Source organism: Lissotriton vulgaris, unplaced genomic scaffold (genome assembly GCF_964263255.1).
Source record: "Lissotriton vulgaris unplaced genomic scaffold, aLisVul1.2 SCAFFOLD_328, whole genome shotgun sequence".
Taxonomy (NCBI): domain Eukaryota; kingdom Metazoa; phylum Chordata; class Amphibia; order Caudata; family Salamandridae; genus Lissotriton; species Lissotriton vulgaris.
Genome location: NW_028243607.1, coordinates 1,114,525 through 1,135,211, shown reverse-complemented (window position 1 = coordinate 1,135,211; position 20,687 = coordinate 1,114,525). Strand labels below are relative to the sequence as shown.

The 20,687-nt window shown below is 50.5% G+C and overlaps 1 protein-coding gene across 1 annotated transcript in view; it reads left to right on the top strand.

The window, feature by feature from the left end:
• LOC147668285 (E3 ubiquitin-protein ligase TRIM39-like) overlaps nt 1-20,687 on the top strand; it is a 198,650-nt gene that overhangs the window by 153,283 nt on the left and 24,680 nt on the right. The window lies entirely within an intron of this gene.

Here is a 20,687-nt window from a genome sequence, read left to right as displayed (position 1 = left end):
ACTCCCATTTACGGCAAGTATACTCTGCGGACTTGGATATTTCTGAGGCCTCTTATCTCCCCTATTTACAGGGGTTGCCTGTGTCGACCCTTTCAGATTCGGATCGGAGGAGCTGGACACAGGCCTGACATTGCCTGAGGTTCATGAGGCGCTGGCCCACTTGCCGCGTGCCAAATTGCCGGGAAGCGACGAATTTTATCACGAATTTCGGGATAATTTAGCTCCGCTCCTTCTGCAGGTCTACCTGGAGGCGTTCGAAAGAGGAGACCTCCCACAGAGCATGGCTCAAGAAATCTGTATGATCCTTAAACCTGGGGGGGGGGGGCAAGCACGACCCCTCCTCCTATCGGCCGATCACCATGATAAACACGGATATCAAAATTCTCACAAAACTATTGGCCATTCGGCTGGCACCCCACATGGAGCACTTAGTAGACCAAGACCAATGCGGATTTATCCCCAGCCATGAACCTGAGACGGTTGGCCCACATTCAAAACGAGGTACATAACAGGGAAGAACAGGCGGTCTTGGTCTCCATAGACCTCGCCAAGGCGTTTGATACCGTCGACTGGGGCTACCTGCAGGAGGTCCTCCGGACATTGGGCGTAGGGCCCAACTTCGCCCGCTGGATTAGGATCCTCTATAGCTCCCCTAGGGCCCGGGTGCGTCTGGGTGGTGCGAGGTCGGAGGAGTGGCGGCTGGGTCGGGGCACAAGACAGGGGTGCCCCCTCTCGCTGCTACTCTTCGCTCTGGCTATAGAGCCGTTGGCTGTCAAGATCCGTACTCAGTTGCAGCAATGGGGTATTCAGGTGGGGGACACCTGCAATGTCCTGTCGTTATACGTGGATGACGCTTTGTTTTATTTAACGACCCCCAGGAAGGCGCATCCGAGGTTGCTCCACCTCCTGGATTGTTTCGGTGAGGTGTCGGGCTTGCGCCTTAATCGTAATAAGTCAATAATTTTCCCGATATCCGGCTTTGACATGGTGCCTCAGGAGGACTTACCGGAGCTTGGACTAAGATGGGAGCAGACCAGTTTCCGTTACCTGGGAATACATGTGGCCTCGACGGAGGAACAGTCCCTCGCCCGTAACGCAGATAGGGTGCTCACGTCCCTCCGGCAATCCATTCTTTTTTGGAACACCCTACCACTGTCCCTAATGGGGCGGCTGGCAATCGCTAAAATGGTGATGCTGCCGAGGATACTGTATGTCCTTCAAAACTCTTTGTGTCCTCTTCCTCCTAGGTTTTTCCGGACCCTCAACACGTTGCTCACATCCCTGCTTTGGGCAGGGCGATGTAGCAAAGTGGCCCTAAGTACCGTTGTGCGCTCCTTTGAGGAGGGAGGGTTGGAGGCCCCGCGCTTCGATCTATATTATCACGCGGCGCAGCTCCTTCCGGCGGCCAGGTGGTTTGCAGACACGGACGTGTGCGAGACACGATTGTTAGCGGGACGGGCCACAGTGCAGGAGCTTCGTGTGGCCTTAATACGTGGGTCCGGGGCTAATGCTGAACTCCCTAATGTGGTGAGGCATATGTGAGAAGTTGGCCCGATATGCAACGTTCGCTATTCTAGCGACCGCTATGTATCGTTCCAACGACCCTTATGGTGTTTGGTTGTAAGTCAACCTATAGACCAGCTATCCTAGTAGCGTGGATACGAGCAGTCTAAGGCTAAAGACTCGAGAGGGCGCGTTAAGCCAGCTGTTTACCACACGTGTACCCCTTGAACACCAAGTGAAAGGACACCACACAAGTGTTATGAAAATAAACAGGATATTTATTAAGATTCACAACAGCCCTGGACTCTTTATGAGGACAGGGTACTAAGCACAAACCAAATCTCTTAGGAAAATACTTCAAGTGCACAATTAAAACAAGTGTCCGAGGACACGGAAAGTTTAAGGTCTCGGGCGGACCCGATAAGGCAAGTCGGAAGCGAGGGACTCGGGACCCTAGAGTAAAGAGGCTATGCAGGCACCGAAATGCCGAGTTACCTAGCCACGAGGGCTGCGGCTGCACAAGTCTTACAGGCGTCGGGGTCTTCGCTGACGAGCCAGGAGCCGGAAGAAAAGGAGTTGCTGGCCGGCGACCAGTGATGAATAGTTCGTAGAGATCCAAGCCTGGATCAGAGATTGATGATACCTGAAAGCAGAGGGGACCAAGTTCGTACTACTAGCCAGTAGTCAGAGGGTACCAGGAAGGCACCGGTTGGCCGTCACCTCGACCAGGTGAGTGGGCGACGCTAGGCTCTGCAGTCTCACGGACCAGGAGGCGTTGTCGGCGACCACGGTGGAGGTGCGAGCTGTCCCACGAAGGATGATGCTGTCGGCGTCGCTGGGCCCAGGATGGGGCAGCAAGCCTTGGCAGATCTCAGGGCCACGTGGTGGGCCTAGGATGGCGTCTTGAGTGGACCAGGAGGGCCCGGGGTGCTTCTCGCAAAGATGGAAGCAATGGCCAGTCTGGAGCAACCAGACCAGCAGAGTGGATTGTTGGATGTCGTCACGGAAGGGCACAAGCCAGCGGCTAGTGACCAGACAACGTGCTGAGCAGCGAGCAGAAGGGCCCCACGCAGATCGTGGAGATGCTGGGAGACTGCACTTCGGTGCTGGAGCGGCTCAGGGTCGGGGCTTCTCGGACCCCAGAGCACTCACCAGAGAATTACTTCGATGGTCGTGCTGGTTAAGAAAGCGTGCAGTTTTGATGATGGCCGGTCCCTCGAGGTCTCGTCGCACCCACAGATCACAGCTGAGCTGATGACGTGGGTAGAGGTCAGAGGTGCCAGGGAAGCCGGTTCTCGTCGAGCTGGGCCGTCGGATTCCTTGAGGAAGGACTTACAGCAAACCGCAGAGTTCTTAGATGGTGCCCGCTGATGCAGGGTGACTACTCCTTAGTCACAAGGGAGAAATCTTGAGAAGAGTCTTGAATGTCCTTTCGTAGAAAGTAGTTCTTGATTCAAAGATGATCTAATTTGGAAGGGTCCCCGCTCCGGTCTTTATTCTAAAGAAAGGGGTGGGTACATGACTAGGTCCTGCCCTAAGGGTGGGACCAGGAAGGGGGGTAGTTACACCCCTCTCCCCTGCCGGACTTTCCCCAGGCCAGGGCTGGTGCCCCTGGAACTGGTTCTAACCGGCAGATGCGTAGTGAGCACCGGGGTGCCACTCCGCAGTCACCTTCTCGCAAAAGCCCTACCTACCCAGAATACACAAACCCTGTCTGGGACGGTGCGAACACCGTCCTCGACAGGAAACCCTTTGTCCAAGCTCTCCTCGCTGGAAGGACTCCCAGCAGCAGGAGGTCAGACTTGTGTCTGTGGTGGCAGCATCCATTTTGTGGAGCTGAGGCTTTAGTTAACTTTAACCGGGGTTCACAGTTACGTACATGTCGTGTCCCTCTAGAAGGGCGGAATGCTAACCTCGTCGCCAGAATTGGTGAGGGGGCAGCATCCCGATTCGTATGACACCTTACTCGACATGCCTTGATAACGCGACACCGAAGTTACCGATGTGGTACGCGTTATCATGGAACAGCCATTGGGTCTTGATTCCGCAAGCTGCAACCGGGCTCGGCTCGGGCCAGAACCTAGTTCACACGAGCCCACGCACTCTGCCTTCAGGATTGTCAAGGCCTGCCATAGGAGTGACTGATAGGAACTCGGGTGTCCACTGTATGGTTAGATATAGAGCTACTATACCTAAAGCAAAGGGTGATTACACGACTTTGCCCCAGCTGTCATGCAGCCAGTTGTGTCAAATTTAGGAGGCCAGCCAGGGGTGGCATAATACATGCTGCAGCCCCTGGCGGCCCTGGGTACACCTATGCCCTGCGTTACGGGGTCTGATAAGGTGGCCCAGTACCAATTGGTAAATGCACCTAGGGTACATATCGTAATTTAGAAAGAGAACAGCCAGGCTGTGGGTCTGATTGGCAGGCCCACAGCCAGAGAAAGTCGTAAACCAGTGAAACAAAAGCAAAAAATCTGGGTGATCATAGGATTGCAGACCCTACTCTCCTACATGACCCCCCCCCAAACGTCGGAACAATAAGCTAACCTTGACCAGGTGAGTCTTCTTGTTCTAAGTGGAAATATCTGGAGAGCCCATCGGCATTGCCATGATCAGTACCAGGTCTATGTTCCACTGTAAAGTCCATCCGCTGTAGGGAAATGGACCACCTAAGCAGTTTGGGGTTTTCACCCTTCATCTGATTTAGCCATAAGAGGGGCTTATGGTCGGTCTGAATCTTGAAGTGAGTGCCAAACAAGTATGGCCTCAGCTTCTTCAGGGCCCAAACCACAGCAAAGGCCTCCCTCTCAATAGCTGACCAATTCTTCTCTCTAGGGGTCAGCCTTCTGCTTATAAAAGCAATGGGCTGGTCTTGACCATCAAAATTCAGTTGAGAAAGAACAGCTCCCACACCCAACTCAGAAGCATCTGTTTGGACAATGAATGGTTTGGAGTAGTCCGGACTCTTGAGGATAGGCGCCGTGCACATGGCCTGCTTTAGGTCATCGAATGCTTTTTGACAGCTCGCTGTCCACTGAACCTTTTTTGGCATTTTCTTACTTGTCAGTTCATTTAATGGTGTCACAATTGAACCATAGTTCCTGACAAACTTCCTATAGTAACCAGTCAGGCCCAAGAAAGCTCGAACCTGAGTCTGGGTGGTTGGAGGAGCCCAGTCCCTGATTGACTGTATCTTGCTCTCCAGTGGCTGAACCTGGCCTCCACCTACAAGGTGGCCCAGGTATACAACCTGTGTCTGCCCTATCTGGCACTTGGTGGCCTTGATAGTGAGGCCGGCTGCTTGCAGAGCCTCTAACGCTTTCCGCAGGTGGACCAGGTGATCCTCCCAGGTGGAGCTAAAGACAGCAATATCGTCAAGATACGCCGCACAGAAGTCATCCAGCCCAGTAAGGACTTGATTCACCAACCTTTGGAAGGTGGCAGGTGCATTTTTCAGACCAAAGGGCATCACCACGAACTGATAATGCCCACCAGGGGTTGAAAATGCGGTTTTAGGCTTGGCGTCCTCAGCTAACCTGATTTGCCAATACCCAGCTGTCAGGTCAAACGTACTTAGGTAGTTGGCTGAAGCCAATCTATCGATAAGCTCGTCTGCCCTTGGTATTGGGTGGGTGTCAGTCTTAGTGACTGCATTGAGACCCCTGTAGTCTACGCAGAACCTCATCTCTTTCTTACCGCCCGGGGTGTGAGGTTTCGGCACTAGAACTACGGGACTAGCCCAAGGGCTATCCGAGGGTTCAATGACTCCCAGCTCCAACATTTTCTGCACTTCACTCTTGATGCAGTCTCTAACGTGATCAGGCTGCCGGTAGATTTTACTCTTGACGGGCAAGCTGTCACCAGTGTCGACCTCATGGGTGCACCAATTGGTCTGACTGGGTGTTAGAGAAAACATATGTCTGAACGACTGAAGAACCTGTTTACAGTCGCTCTGTTGATGTTCGGAGAGGCTGCCACAAAAGACAACACCATCTACCGATCCATCGTCAGGATTCTGAGTGAGCAGGTCGGGGAGAGGGTCACTCTCCTCTTCCTGTCCCTCATCTAGGGCCATGAGCAAACTCATGTCCTTCCTGTCGACATATGCCTTGAGCCTGTTGACATGAAGCACCCTGTGGGGGCTCCGGGGAGTTCCCAGGTCGGCCAGGTAGGTGACCTCTCCCTTTTTCTCCAGGATGGTGTAGGGCCCGGACCATTTGTCCTTGAGTGCTGCTGGGGCCACTGGCTCCAACACCCACACCTTCTGTCCGGGCTGGTAAACAGTCAAGACAGCCTTTTGGTCATGCCAAGCTTTTTGGAGTTCTTGGCTGGCCTTAAGGTTTTCAGATGCCTTTTCCATGTATTCAGCCATCCGCGAGCGGAGGCCAAGCACATAGTCCACTATGTTGGCTGCAGGCTTTTTGAGAGGTCTCTCCCATCCTTCCTTCACCAAACACAGGGGTCCTCTTACAGGATGTCCGTACAAAAGTTCAAAAAGGCTGTAGCCAACCCCCTTCTGTGGGACTTCTCTGTAGGCGAACAAGAGGCAGGGGATCAGGACGTCCCATCTACGCCGAAGCTTTTCTGGTAGTCCATGAATCATCCCTTTCAGGGTCCTGTTGAATCTCTCAACAAGCCCATTGCATTGTGGATGATAGGGTGTAGTGAACTTGTAGTTGACACCACATTCCTTCCACATAGCAGTTAAGTAGCTCGACATAAAGTTTGCACCTCTGTCGGAGACGACCTCCTTAGGGAAGCCCACTCTGGAGAATACTCCAACTAGGGCTCTTGCCACAACAGGTGCTGTAGTGGTCCTAAGGGGAATAGCTTCAGGATACCTGGTGGCATGATCCACCACCACCAGTATAAACTTGTGCCCTGATGCTGTGGGTGGTTCCATGGGACCGACGATGTCGATCCCCACCCGTTCAAAGGGCACCCCCACCACAGGCATTGGTATAAGGGGGGCCTTTGTCGTGCCACCTGACTTACCACTGGCTTGGCAAGTGACACAGGAGCGGCAAAACTCCTTGGTATCTTCGTTCATATGAGGCCAGTGAAAGTGTGAGACAAGCCTGTCCCACGTCTTCGTCCGGCCTAAGTGACCTGCTAAGGGAATCTCGTGGGCCAAGGTAAGTAGGAAACCACGCTGAGACAAGGGTACAACCAGCCTCCTGGTCATGCCAGGCTTGGGGTCTCTTGACTCAGTGTACAGGAGTCCGTCTTCCCAGTATACCTTGTGGGTACCTGTGACGTTCCCAGCAGCCTCAGCAGCAGCCTGCTGTCTGAGGGGTTCAAGAGAAGGGCAGTCTAACTGGTCCTTCCCCAGGTCTTCCCTTGAGGGTCCCCCTGAACCCAAGAATTCAACTTGATCAAGTTCGAACTCCCTAGGCTCAGTTTCCCTCAATTCCTGTAGGTCAGCCTCCTCTGAGACTTGATCCACGACCTGGGGCAAGGGGGAAGGCGCAGCCTTAACCCTACCGCTCTTTTTCTTGGGAGGTGTCTGGTCCGTTGTTCCAGGATCCAGCACCTGTTCAGTGGGGCATTTCCTGACCTGTGACCTGGTCACAGCGAACACATGTGCTGGCAAACCTAACATTTCCATGTGAGTCCGGTGCTCCACTTCTGACCATTGTGATGACTCCAAATCATTGCCCAACAAACAATCCACTGGGAGGTCTGAACTAACTACAACCTTCTTTTGGCCAGTTACCCCTCCCCAGGAGAAAGCTACAATTGCCATACTGTGATTGGTAGTGACATTGCTTGCATTGGTCACCAGGAATTCTGTACCTGGCATGATCTGTCCAGGGTCCACAAAGTTAGGCGTCACCATGGTGACGCTGGCACAAGTGTCCCTATAGGCCTGAGCCATCTTTCCATTTATGAAAGGCGTCTGTCTGTATTTGCCCAAAGTATTGGGACTTATGTCAGGGGACACGTCCACGTCCCCTGTACTGACAAGGACAGCCTGAGTGAGTGTGCCAACTAAGTCATCACGCCCCTCAGAACTCAGGGTTAACCCTACTAAACCCTTGGGAGGCGCACTACCACTGCTGGCTGTACTAGGGGGCACAGGTGCCTTAGGGGCTGCAGTGGCAGGAGTCTGCCCTCCTCCTTTCTTGGTGCACTCACTAAACCAGTGAGATTTACTTTTGCAGTACTGGCACCATCTTTTGGATTGGCCTTCTTTCTTCTTTTGGGGAGCCTGACCCCCACCCTCTTTGGGTTGTTGGGGACCTGTCGAAGACTTCTGGTCATTTTGTTCCCCCTTAGAATCTTTACCCTTCTGGTCTGCTTTCTTCTGACCACCTTGATTCTGGCCCTGGTTCTGTTTAACTCTTGTACGAACCCATCTGTCTGCCTTCTTTCCCAATTCTTGGGGAGAGGTCAGATCCGAGTCGACAAGATGCTGATGCAACAACTGGTTCTGACAATTGTTTAAAATTTGTTCTCTCATCATCAAATTATACAATCCTTTGTAATCAGTAACTTACTGCCCAGCAACCAGCCCTCAAAAGCCTTAGTGGCACAATCGACAAAGTCAGACCAATCTTGAGACTGCGTTTTCTGGGTATCCCTGAACAGCACCCGGTACTGCTCAGTGGTTAGGCCGAACCCTTCAACGAGTGTATTTTTCAAGACTTGGTAATCGTTAGCGTCCTCCACCCTTGTGGTGAGGAGCTTGTCTCTTCCTTTTCCTTCAAAGGAGAGCCACAAGATAGCTGCCCACTGACTCTGGGGAACACCCTGCACAGTGCAGGCCCTCTCCAAAGCAGTTATCCATTTGTGGATGTCGTCCCCTTGTTTAAAGGGGGGCACTATCTTACCAAGGTGTTTCGTATCAAAACTCCTTTCCCTATTGCTAGGTACATTGCTGCCACCAGTGGGGACTACCCCACTTAACTGTTGCTCTCTAGCAAAGGCAAGCCTTTCTTTGGCCAGGGCAAGTTCTTCCCTTTCAATCCTCAGATTAGCTGCCCTTTCCTTAGCTTCGTACACTCTCCTCTGAGGGGACGTCATCCCTCTTTGAGAAGAGTTGTGAGAGCCATTGGTTTGAAGGGATCTGCCAGAGTCTCTCGACAGAGATCGGGCTCGTCCATTCCCAATGTTAAGCGGACCTGACAGTAGCGCTGGGGGTCCCCCAGTACCACTATCATGTTTGCTTAAGTTGGACCTGCTTAGTCTAACGACTTCTACCTGTCCCTTATCTGCCTCATCCCCAGAGGGATCCTCATCCTCATCATCCTCCACATCTTCGTTCTCAGTTGCGAGGTGGATGAGGTCAGGATCGTCTCTGGTTCCCTCGAGGGGAGGCATGTCACTTTCTGGATTAGAAGAGCTGGGAAGGGTCTCAGCTTTTCTGGCATCATAAGTCTCCAAGAGACCAATCAGAAAGGACGTGGTGGGGTTAGACCCCTGCTTGATCTTCCTGGAGTGACACACTTGTCTTAACTCCTTGAAGCTCAGCACAGTATATCTCGAAGGGATGACCTGTGGAGGGTCAACTGACACGAGGGGAGACTCAGAGTTTCCTCCTTTGTCCGACATACTGTTTCTAGTGTGGTGTAAGTGATGCACCTACCTACACTATGTGTTTACCTACTATTCCCTTGCTAAGAGTTGCAGCCAAGGTGTGCTAAGCCTTGAGGAGCTACAACAGCTGGTTCAGTAGAACTCAGAGTATTCTAAGCTTTAGTTATATGTACTAACAGTACTTATGTGATCTTTCAACAAGATATTCTTAGGATACGTGTGGTAAAACAACAGCAAGCTCAAATCCCAACCGCTGCTCACCAATGTGAGAAGTTGGCCCGATATGCAACGTTCGCTATTCTAGCGACCGCTATGCATCGTTCCAACGACCCTTATGGTGTTTGGTTGTAAGTCAACCTATAGACCAGCTATCCTAGTAGCGTGGATACGAGCAGTCTAAGGCTAAAGACTCGAGAGGGCGCGTTAAGCCAGCTGTTTACCACACATGTACCCCTTGAACACCAAGTGAAAGGACACCACACAAGTGTTATGAAAATAAACAGGATATTTATTAAGATTCACAACAGCCCTGGACTCTTTATGAGGACAGGGTACTAAGCACAAACCAAATCTCTTAGGAAAATACTTCAAGTGCACAATTAAAACAAGTGTCCGAGGACACGGAAAGTTTAAGGTCTCGGGCGGACCCGATAAGGCAAGTCGGAAGCGAGGGACTCGGGACCCTAGAGTAAAGAGGCTATGCAGGCACCGAAATGCCGAGTTACCTAGCCACGAGGGCTGCGGCTGCACAAGTCTTACAGGCGTCGGGGTCTTCGCTGACGAGCCAGGAGCCGGAAGAAAGGGAGTTGCTGGCCGGCGACCAGTGATGAATAGTTCGTAGAGATCCAAGCCTGGATCAGAGATTGATGATACCTGAAAGCAGAGGGGACCAAGTTCGTACTACTAGCCAGTAGTCAGAGGGTACCAGGAAGGCACCGGTTGGCCGTCACCTCGACCAGGTGAGTGGGCGACGCTAGGCTCTGCAGTCTCACGGACCAGGAGGCGTTGTCGGCGACCACGGTGGAGGTGCGAGCTGTCCCACGAAGGATGATGCTGTCGGCGTCGCTGGGCCCAGGATGGGGCAACAAGCCTTGGCAGATCTCAGGGCCACGTGGTGGGCCTAAGATGGCGTCTTGAGTGGACCAGGAGGGCCCGGGGTGCTTCTCGCAAAGATGGAAGCAATGGCCAGTCTGGAGCAACCAGACCAGCAGAGTGGATTGTTGGATGTCGTCACGGAAGGGCACAAGCCAGCGGCTAGTGACCAGACAACGTGCTGAGCAGCGAGCAGAAGGGCCCCACGCAGATCGTGGAGATGCTGGGAGACTGCACTTCGGTGCTGGAGCGGCTCAGGGTCGGGGCTTCTCGGACCCCAGAGCACTCACCAGAGAATTACTTCGATGGTCGTGCTGGTTAAGAAAGCGTGCAGGTTTTGATGATGGCCGGTCCCTCGAGGTCTCGTCGCACCCACAGATCACAGCTGAGCTGATGACGTGGGTAGAGGTCAGAGGTGCCAGGGAAGCCGGTTCTCGTCGAGCTGGGCCGTCGGATTCCTTGAGGAAGGACTTACAGCAAACCGCAGAGTTCTTAGATGGTGCCCGCTGATGCAGGGTGACTACTCCTTAGTCACAAGGGAGAAATCTTGAGAAGAGTCTTGAATGTCCTTTCGTAGAAAGTAGTTCTTGATTCAAAGATGATCTAATTTGGAAGGGTCCCCGCTCCGGTCTTTATTCTAAAGAAAGGGGTGGGTACATGACTAGGTCCTGCCCTAAGGGTGGGACCAGGAAGGGGGGTAGTTACACCCCTCTCCCCTGCCGGACTTTCCCCAGGCCAGGGCTGGTGCCCCTGGAACTGGTTCTAACCGGCAGATGCGTAGTGAGCACCGGGGTGCCACTCCGCAGTCACCTTCTCGCAAAAGCCCTACCTACCCAGAATACACAAACCCTGTATGGGACGGTGCGAACACCGCCCTCGACAGGAAACCCTTTGTCCAAGCTCTCCTCGCTGGAAGGACTCCCAGCAGCAGGAGGTCAGACTCGTGTCTGTGGTGGCAGCATCCATTTTGTGGAGCTGAGGCTTTAGTTAACTTTAACCGGGGTTCACAGTTACGTACATGTCGTGTCCCTCTAGAAGGGCGGAATGCTAACCTCGTCGCCACAATTGGTGAGGGGGCAGCATCCCGATTCGTATGACACCTTACTCGACATGCCTTGATAACGCGACACCGAAGTTACCGATGTGGTACGCGTTATCATGGAACAGCCATTGGGTCTTGATTCCGCAAGCTGCAACCGGGCTCGGCTCGGGCCAGAACCTAGTTCACACGAGCCCACGCACTCTGCCTTCAGGATTGTCAAGGCCTGCCATAGGAGTGACTGATAGGAACTCGGGTGTCCACTGTATGGTTAGATATAGAGCTACTATACCTAAAGCAAAGGGTGATTACACGACTTTGCCCCAGCTGTCATGCAGCCAGTTGTGTCAAATTTAGGAGGCCAGCCAGGGGTGGCATAATACATGCTGCAGCCCCTGGTGGCCCTGGGTACACCTATGCCCTGCGTTACGGGGTCTGATAAGGTGGCCCAGTACCAATTGGTAAATGCACCTAGGGTACATATCGTAATTTAGAAAGAGAACAGCCAGGCTGTGGGTCTGATTGGCAGGCCCACAGCCAGAGAAAGTCGTAAACCAGTGAAACAAAAGCAAAAAATCTGGGTGATCATAGGATTGCAGACCCTACTCTCCTACAGCATACAGCTGCAATATGGCAACGCTTTATTGAAAGGATCCTGCGCTCGCCGCCATTCCACAGGGAACTGCCGATTTGGATATTGGCACCCATGGTGGAGATAGAGCAGCATATGTCATTTCGCGAATGGAGGGAGGGAGGGTATGAGGTCCTCGCTGATCTGTACCCCACAGAGAGCTTCTTGTCATACGAGCAGGCGGAGGAGTCATTCGGCCTTGGCGGCGGTCAATATCTGCACTATCAAGGATTGCGCTGAATAGTGCGCTCGGTTTGGCCGCGGTGCCCGGAAATACCCCCGATGACCCATACTTTACATATCTTGCTGTCATGTGGCAGGGGGCGGAGGTTGATAGCCTTACTTTACGCGGCCATGAAACGCGATTCTGCCCCCCCCCCCCGGTGCCACCAGCGTGGGCGGCCTGGGAGACAGACTTAGATGCACCCCTAGACCAGGGGCAGCGCAAGCGCATAGGGATCTTGACACGACGGGTGTCATGTAATGCACGATTTAAGCTTATCCGCTTTAACTTTATGCACCGCACCTATTTCACCCCGAAATCGGTGAGTCGTTATTCAGAAGAAAGGAGGGACAATTGCCCCAGATGTGGTGTGGGAGGTGCAGGGTTTCTACACCTGGCCTGGGAATGTCTGTTAGTGGGGAGTTTCTGGACAGGCGTAGTCAGTCGTATAACGGCTACGACGGGCCTCCGAATTGAACTATCCCCCTTGCACTGCCTGTTGGGATTAGTACCCAAACCTAGAAAAAGGAAACTTCCATTTAAACTGTTGCAACTTATGTAGGGTAGCCATCACTTGGATGGGACAGAGGGCCCCTGAGGTGGAAATTTGCCTTAAAGACGTGAGGGAATGGACCCTCGCAGAGGAAATGCACATGCAAGCTACTAGGAAGGATGAAAAATTACAGTTTGATTTGTTAGCGTGGCGTACCATGTGTATAGCGGGTCTCACTACAGACAGACAGTCCTCGCATAGTGACTCAGAGGGGACCAGTGGCAAACTATTTTCAGCTCCCCCTCAAAATCTGAGGGGGAGAGGGGCGAGGATCATTGAGGGGTTAATTGCAAGGTGTGCGGTGTGGGGCCTGGCCGATCTTCCTTCACGATGTCCATAATACACTGTTTTACGATATAGTACCACATGAACTTCCGTATTTGTCAGATGTTGTCCTAACCCGCGATGTGCCATAATGAGTCTGTCGATCTGCAACCATTTTAACAATGCCTAAGGGTGTGCGGTTCACTGTTTGTAATTGCAAAATTGAAAAATAAAGTTTAAAAAAAATACAGATCACGAGTCATAATTGCTGGAAATATGGCCGTTGCATTCAAGGGACTGATAGACCAATATGAAGCCACGACAGCTTCCTTATCAAACCTATCAATAAAGTCAAACCCCAAAACTTCTTCATCTCTTCCAGATTTGTGGGAGTCCACCGGGTAGCTCTAGAGTGAGGCCTAAGTCTGGCACTGTTGTCCCTCAAAAACTGTTCAGCATACAAATTAGTCTGCTCAACAATCTCACCCAAAAATACATAAATCATAAACAACTGAAACAACTGTATAGGCAAAAAATGTTCACAATCCACTCTACACCCTGAATCACCACTAAAGGCAGGCAACACCGGCTGCACCATGTTTGGATCAACCCAGAGTCCAGCACTTCCAGTAGGAAGCCTTGCAGCCTCAGGCTGCAGTCCAGACGCCTCTTGCACCATCGGCACAGCAGTATCCTCCTCTAAAACAGGGACTTCATCCGCACTGAGAGTAGCTTCATCCACACTGAGAGTAGCTTCATCCACACTGAGAGTAGCTTCATCCACACCGAGAGTAGCTTCATCTGCACTGAGAGTACCTTCATCATCCGATGAGTCCATGTGAAGAGAAAACTCACTGCCTGAATCTTCCTCTGTCTCAATCCTGCTCAGAGGAAGATTCAAGAAGCATACCAACCACCTGCTGAACAGTCAGTCAACGGCTAGCCATAATGCATACTAATAAAGGTAACTTGTCAAACAAGTCAACAACAACAAACCCTTTGTAAAGAAAAAAGAAATAAACAAAATGTAGCTGTATCACGAAGACCTAAATACTCCAGCACTATATCACTCACTTGCCAGAAGAAGCTAGACTCACCGCCACCTACTCTGCACAGACACAGTAAGGATCAAGAATATCCCACTAAAAAAAGAAAAAGAAAATTCCTCATAACACAATCCAAAATACATCACAAAGAATATCATACTCAGAACACTAACAAATATGCTGCAATTATGACACCACTTGCAAAAAAATTCATTCATGCATAACAATAATACACATTTGGAGTAAACACAACAAAAATTATTTTCTTACCAAATAAATGCAATTACACAAAACTGCAGAACAACCGCTGCCGAAACCGCAAACAAGAATCAAAAGCGTAACACTAGAATAAAAAGGAAAAAAAACATTATAATCACATATGCAAATAATGCACCAGTCTACACACAATCCACCAACCAAGCTAAGGGGTAGGTGGGCCTAACAGTACAAATAAAATATTCACCCCCATAAAAGGGGAGCAACCCTTGCCTAGTGAAGTATTTCGGGGTTCCCAAGGCCTACACGCTCCGGAGATAACCCACTCACACTCAAGAACTGTTGGCACGGAAACTGTAAAAGGCAAAGAACAAGTTTATTAAGACCCCATGGGGTGGTGGTACACTCAAACAGCACCCTTCGGTAATGCAAGAGGTATCACACCGAACATCGGTGCGACCTCATATTATATACAGTTTTGGGGCAATAAAAGATAGGCGGCACAAGTTAAGACACATTTTCGAGACATATATGGTCATGTTTTGGAATACTGCCAGCTCATTGGAGGGGGCACAACTCCGCTGGTCAGTTTGGTGCACATTCCTGAAGGTTTACGGGTCAGTGGAAGCTGCGCATGTGCGGCTTGACCAGTACTAAAAATAGCCTGTTGCTGGGCAGATAAGAGTGGTCAGTGGAACGGACAACGGACTAAAGGGCACGTCGGCCACGAGGCCGCTCATGATCTAAGATGGCCGCCGCAACATTCAAAAATGGCGCTTATCATATATAGCCAAGTTAAGGAGGACAACGTGTAGGTTCAGCTAATCGCTAATGCGAACGGGCCAATTACGACAGACGACCCTTTTAGCGTTTAGCTGAATCTACCTCATAATGAACATAGTCAGGATGTTCGTCCTCGATGTCTATTAACATAATTTGTGTCACCTCTTTGTGTAGCATCATTTTGTCATGGGCAAGAGCTCGCCTCGATGGTAAGCAAGCTGATAGACACAGTGAACATAAGGCGGGGCCACATTGAATACACAAGCATATAAAGAACATTGCTCCCACAAGTATGCAAAGAATTGTCAACAGTTTCCAGCCCCACGTCGCAATCATGGACCAAAACCATCCTGAAAGTGTCCAAGTCCCATTGTCTGGGTGTATTTCAGCAGCTATTTTATGCAGCTTGGAAATAGCATCATACACAGATGGAGAATTGTCCGGGACGTATACGCAACAGCTGCTTCCGATAATTCTACATGCCCCCCCACGATCAGCCAAAACAACATCCAAAACCATTCGATTTTGGAGGGTGACAATTCTGGAAATCTGTAGTTCCTCGGTAATATTCCCCAGGGCAACGGCAGTGTCATTCGCAACAGCCTCGACAACGCGTGTCAGTCGTCTAATTTTCCGGCTGTTCAATGCAGCCCCCACAAAGGAGAATAGTCCCAGATTAAAATCCACATACTGTTGTAATGCAGTGTCCGTTTGATCAATGTCCTCTAGGGCAACAGTTCGTTTAACCCTGTTCAAAACGAAATCGTGGTACAATGTGTAATCGTTGTGGTACATTGGAGGGGCAATGAATACAGGAGGTAACACAAACGATACGTAGCACGTGCCCAACCACCCCACTGGAAGCTGATGGTACCCCTTCGTTCCACAGATAAAGTATGTGTTTCGAGATGCAACAAATGAAATGCCATTCGGGCTATCAAACGTGAGAGTAATGTTACATTCACTTTTCCCCACTGCAATCGTGCCCTTGTTTCTAATACATAAATCGGCTTTTGTAGCAATGACATTTATGACATGAGCACTAGATACATTCACATTTCGCTGATTGCTATATACACGTGGAGCAGATACATTGTCAGGCCTGTACTCTTCCCATTCGAAACGTGTACCCTCAGCCCGGGGAAACCCATCCTTGTCATGGGAACATACTTTATTCAAACGGAAAAGCACCCCCCCTTTGGTTGGCCATCTCAGAGTAAAGAGGAGGGTGTACCAGGCGTTGCATGACCCATTGTGCGAAAACGGGAGTGGGATAAGTGGGGTGCCCCCTCTCTTCTGGTGCCCAGGCAACATTCCACACACCCAGCAATTAGAGGTATTGGTCATATTATGCGTGTGGTGAAGAATCTGAATGAAGCTGTTATTTAAATACGTTTGGCGATGGCGCTCTTCATGGAAAGGCAATGTAAAATGAAAGTGTTCAGACGGTGCCGGGGTAGTCGGCAGCAAATGTTCACGTACAGGCACCACAAGTTCGACTACCCAGGCTATAACAGCTATCACCACAATGGTCAAGACAAAGAGAAAGGCACCCAATATTCTCTTATCACGAGATGCCGTTGGTGCCATAGTTCAAGAAAGTTTGGGCAAAGTCTCAAGTGGCACAAATTGTTCACAAATTGTTCACAAATTGTCTCAGATACACGTGCGTGTATACCTAAAAAAAAAGGAAAAATGCGGTGCTGAACTCCGAGGTAGCCGTTGTTTTCTTCTCCGGGCCAAGACGGGTGTCGCTACTCTGGCAGAACTGATCCCCCCCCTTGGAATTCCCGGTTTCCGTTTCACAAACCTGGAGCGGTAACCAACCAGTCAAAAAAAAGGAACAAAAATCTTCTTATCGTGGACGTAGATCGTAACGCTCTCTTCCGGTAGCAGATTGGTCCGGGAAGGCTCCCTCCACTTCGGCCGACGTCACAGCTGGGCTCTTTTCTTTGTCCAAGATCTCCTTATAATCAGTCAACACAGCAGGAGTCACCAGATCCGGAGAGACACGGCGACAATGTGTCGAATGCACCCACCGCTTCCTGTTCGTCACTCGTACTGCGGTGCGGGTCGCCAGGAGGACCTGCTCGGGGCCCTTCCACCTGGGCTCCAAACTGCTTGCTCTTTCAAACGACCGGACCATTACATGGTCCCCAGGACGAAGATCGTGGCCCTCTCCAGTGGAGTTATCAGGGAGCGCTTCTCGAACCTGTTGATGAATAGAGAGCAAATCATTTGTTAATCGTGCCAAATAATCATTCATCATAACACAAGGCACATCATGTATTAATCGCGGCTTGGGCACCCCCCAGATATTCATAGGGCGGCCAAACACCACCTCATAGGGCGTAAGGCCAGTTCGCGAGTGGGGTACTGATCTAAGAGATAGTAGTGCTAGCGGCAACGCATCTGGCCACTTCAACGATGTAGACGCCACAATTTTGGCCAGCTTAAGCTTCAACGTGGCATTGTACCGCTCGACCAAACCTGCTGACTGAGGATGGAATACAGCGTGGAATTTTTGCTGAATCCCTAACCCCTTCAGTACATATTCCACAATCTTTCCAACAAAATGGGGCCCATTATCGCTCCACAAAAATTTGCAAATTCCAAAGCGAGGAAAGAATTCCTTTAGCAACACCTTAGCTGTTGTCAAAGCCGTATTGTCTTTCGTGGGGTAGGCCTCAACCCATTTGCTAAAAGCACACACCACCACTAGGACGTACTTCAGGTTATTGCAGCGCTCGAGTTGGATGTAATCCATTTGAAGCACTTCAAACGGTGCAGAAGGTGGAACGAACCCTCCTTTCGGAGTATGGGTCCCCTTTCCAGGATTGTGTTGCAAGCATACCAGGCAGGTCTGCACTACTCTCTTTGCAGTATTCGCAATCTCAGAATGTTCCCAAACTCGTGTTAAAAGACGAGTGATTGCAAGAGCTCCGACATGGGCCAGTCCATGAGTCATCTGGACCATCGCCTGTAAGTAAGCCGCAGGCAATTTCCACTTCTCCATGTCTTTGCTTCTCCAACAAGCTTCGTCATCTAGTACCCCATCTGCTGCCCAAGCCGCAAGTTCAGATTCTGTAGCTGATTTTTGAATATCCCGTATCTCTGCTCTAGCATCACTCCATCTCTCAGCCTGTGATTGTACCACGTACATAGGGGAGCTAGTTCGGGACATAGCCGTTTGCCTTGCTATGCTGTCTGCAAAGGCATTTCCTTGACCCACTTTATCCGTAATCTTCTTATGGGCACTGCACTTCACTATCGCTACTTTTTTTGGTCTGAGCAACGCATTCAGGAGATCACGCACTAACTCTCCGTGCATAATGTGCTCCCCGTGTGATGTCAGGAACCCGCGTTCCCTCCAGAGAAGCCCGAAGTCATGGGCCACTCCAAAGGCATACCGGCTGTCCGTGTATATGTTCACACATAGGCCAGCACTCAATTCGCAGGCTCTTGTTAAAGCTATCAGCTCTGCTGCCTGAGCCGATTTTTGTGGTATTCTAGCTGTTTCGACCACCGTTTTAAGAGTCGTGATCGCATATGCTGCGGAAGTCGTACCATCTGGCAGCCTCAAACACGATCCATCAACCCACAGTTCCCCATCCACGTCTGAAAGTGGCACATCCTGTAAATCGACACGACCCTTTGTCTGTTCCTCAGTCAGGAAAACACAATCATGATGTTTTTCTTCCTGACCCTCCTCGGCCGGATAGGGCAATAAGGTGGCAGGGTTCAAAGTAGCGCATCTTTTTAATGTTATGTGTGGCGCTAAGAGTGTCAACTCGTATCCTGTAAGACGTGCACTCGTGAGGTATTGGGTCTTTGTTTGGTTTAACAGGGCATCTACTGCATGAGGAACTAACACCAACAATTTGTGTGATAACACTATGCCCTCACTTTGTCGTATGGCTACTGCTGTTGCCGCCACCGCTCGAAAACACCCAGGCAGCCCTCGTGCTACAGGATCCAAAATGGCAGAGAAGTATGCACATGGTCTCTGCTTATCCCTGTGTAACTGCACTAACACTGACAACGCACACCCGTCATTCTCGTGCACGTACAATGTGAAAAGTTTCGTGTAATCTGGTGTCCCTAACACGGGTGCGGAACAAAGGGCCTGCCTCAACTGTTCAAAAGCTCTCTGACATTCATCTGTCCACTCAAGAGGCATCGGTGTGGCTTTGGACAGTAATGCTAGCAAAGGTTTTATAATATGTGAAAAACCCATGATCCATTGCCTACAAAAGGACGTCAACCCTATGAAGGCACGCACATCTCTCTGCGTGCGGGGGACTGGTGTGTCTAAAATTGCTTGAATTCGATCAGATGTTAATGCACGCCCCTCCTTAGACAACAGATGACCAAGGTAGGTCACCTGGGGTCTACAGTATTGAAGCTTTTTCTTGGAAACCTTGTGATTGTTTTGTGCCAAAAAGGAAAGCAACGCAAGCGTACTCTGTTCACATTGTGCATAGGAGTCGGCGGCAAGCAAAAGGTCATCCACATACTGGATGAGCGCAACGCCAGACTGCAATTTAAAGGAATCTAGTTGTCGTTTCAAAGCCTGGCTGTAGATGCTAGGGCTTTCAGTATATCCTTGGGGAACACGACAAAATCTATACGATTTATTATTGAGCGTAAAACCAAACAGATATCTGCTATCTGGGTGCACAGGGATGGAAAAGAACGCATTCTTTAGGTCAATAACGCTAAAGGTTGTGGCCGTCGGTGGAACCAAAGTGAGCAAAGTCGTGATATCAGACACCACCGGGTATTGGGGAATGACAATTTTATTTATCTCACGCAAATCAATAATAAATCGGTAGATTTTGCCATCTGAGTCTCTCTTAAGAATCGGTAGAATAGGGCTGTTACAAACATTATAAGGGACCTCCTCCACCACCCCCGCAGAAATCAAGTCCTGAACAATATGTGTCAGTGCAATTTCACCTTCTTTCGAAATTTTATACTGTGGCACTCGTGGTAGAGGGGCCCCCTCCTTAACAGTAATGCGTATTGGTGGAATGCGCATCTCTCCCACATCCGTATCTGATGTTGCCCACAACGTGGGCGGCAGGGAAGCCAAAGCAGGGATGTCTAAAATGGCATAAAATCTGTCAGGGTCAGGGCAATCATCAGGGTCAGGGTAATTGTCGTTCAGAATAACCCGCACTCCCTCTGGAGCGCAGCGTATTGTTGCTCGAAAATATTTAAGCAAATCAATGCCCAGAATATTGTCTGGGGTATGGGGTGATAACAAAAATTGGCCAAAACTAAAGTATTTGTCAATGCATAGTGCAAGGGGCTTGGACAATGGGCTGGGGGAGGGTGTGCCATCAAACCCTACACACGTAATCATTTCGCCAGACAGGGGAGCCCTCGGAACCAAGTTTTTCGACAGAGCGCTACGAGTAGCTCCTGTGTCGACTAGAAATTGATCAGTAGAACCCAAAATACCCGCTGTTACATATGGACCTTGCTGATCTACCGGCACTTCAACTGATTCCTTACCCCATCCTACGCAATCCTATGCATGCACATAATCCTGATGTTCCGCATTCTCTCCTTCCGAAATCTGATATTGATTCCGTCTATCAAACGTATTTCGTTCGTCCTGGCCACGGCCCCTCTCCTCAACCTGTCTACGATCACCTCCGCCACCTCTCGTTCCAGTATAACCTCCTCTTGACCTTCCACTGCCTCGACCACGCTGACCACGCTGTTCACGAAGTACCGGACAATCTTCGGCCCAATGCCCAAACTCCTTACAATAGGCACACTGATCC